This window comes from Vollenhovia emeryi, unplaced genomic scaffold (genome assembly GCF_000949405.1).
Source record: "Vollenhovia emeryi isolate VEMERY1.0 unplaced genomic scaffold, V.emery_V1.0 DF939949.1, whole genome shotgun sequence".
NCBI classification, from domain to species: Eukaryota; Metazoa; Arthropoda; class Insecta; order Hymenoptera; family Formicidae; genus Vollenhovia; species Vollenhovia emeryi.
Genome location: NW_011966417.1, coordinates 1 through 1,479, shown reverse-complemented (window position 1 = coordinate 1,479; position 1,479 = coordinate 1).

The window sequence follows — 1,479 nt, the reverse complement described above, 5'->3', positions numbered from 1 at the left end:
CCCGACCCGTTTTATCCCGTTGCGATGGATAGTCGCGTCACAATAAAATCATGCGCATTACTTTCATAATGGACCATGTATCTCTTTCTTTATATGCAGAGACCTTTGTATTTTGTATGACGTTTATTACTTCGCGTGTCTCTTCTTCGGGAGAGCATGGTTACCCGACCTCTTCGGTCTTATTTATGGGATCTCGACTGTCTCGAGGGCTCGACTACGTGGCTATCATCTGGCTCTTTGCCCTGCTTAGATAGTGGCTTACAGAACCTCCGTTTTTAATTGTGGTTTCATTTTCCACGAACCAGTCGCATCTTATCCTAGTGGCGTGTTGTCCGTTTGGATCAGGCAGCCGTGACAAGTGCGTAACTCGATGTTAGAAGCGCATGACTTCCTACATGTAAAAACATATCAGAGTGTTATTAGGTAAGTCAATATAATTTAGATTATTTTATTTCTCGGAGGTTTCATTCCTTCCCCTAAGTGTCGCGTGGCACAGGGTTTTTTCACCAGGGAGTCTGTTCAGAATTGACAATCAGGTAGTCGCCGCTTTAGTTTATAAAAAAATTATTTATTTATTTATTTTTTTGAAAAATGAGTGATACCATGCTACTTCCGATAAATATAATAAGGAGACAAACTGGGGACTTAGTCAGAAAGAAGAAGTTAATGATTAAAACTTATACATTTAATTTTGAGAATTATTACATGGATTTTAACCAGTTATTAAGTAGAATAGATTGCCATCCAAGGACATGAATTGAAATTAACTAGCTTATTAAATTTTTTACTATTAATTAGAGTTTATAACGTTAGGTTCTGGGTTAGTTCAATACTAAATAATAGTACAACTTAAGTTTAAGAATGTATATAATATAAGAGACCATTAGGTATGGCCCTCCCCTTTTTTTTCACTTGTATATAATGTATACATAGTTTTATATTTATCTATTATATATCGTATAATATATACAGGGTGTCGGATTCGATTTGGACCACTCCAAAGATTATAGTAGATTGGGTCAAACTGAGAAGAAAAGTTATATACCATTTTACAAAATCCGTAATTATTATCGCGTAATTAAAAAAAACGTCTGAGCCAATAAGTGCACGGAGGAGCTGAAGGCCGGACTCGGCAGACATGCAAAATGGTGTATTATTCTCCTACCACCAGAAAAACTTTTTCGGCGCGATGTCATATATCGCGCGTTCGCTCGCTGCGCGCTGTTCGCCCGCTCACCGCTCCCCGCTCGCCGACGTCTCTCATCGATCGATGCGTGACTCCACCTCTCGCTATCGGATCTTGAGAGATGTCAACAGATACACCATTTTGCATGTCTGCCGAGTCCGGTCTTCCGCTCCTCCATGCACTTATTGACTCAGACGTTTTTCTTAATTACGCGATAATAATTACGGATTTTGTAAAATGTTATACAGGGTGTCGGATTCGATTTGGATGACTCCAAAGATTACAGTAGATTG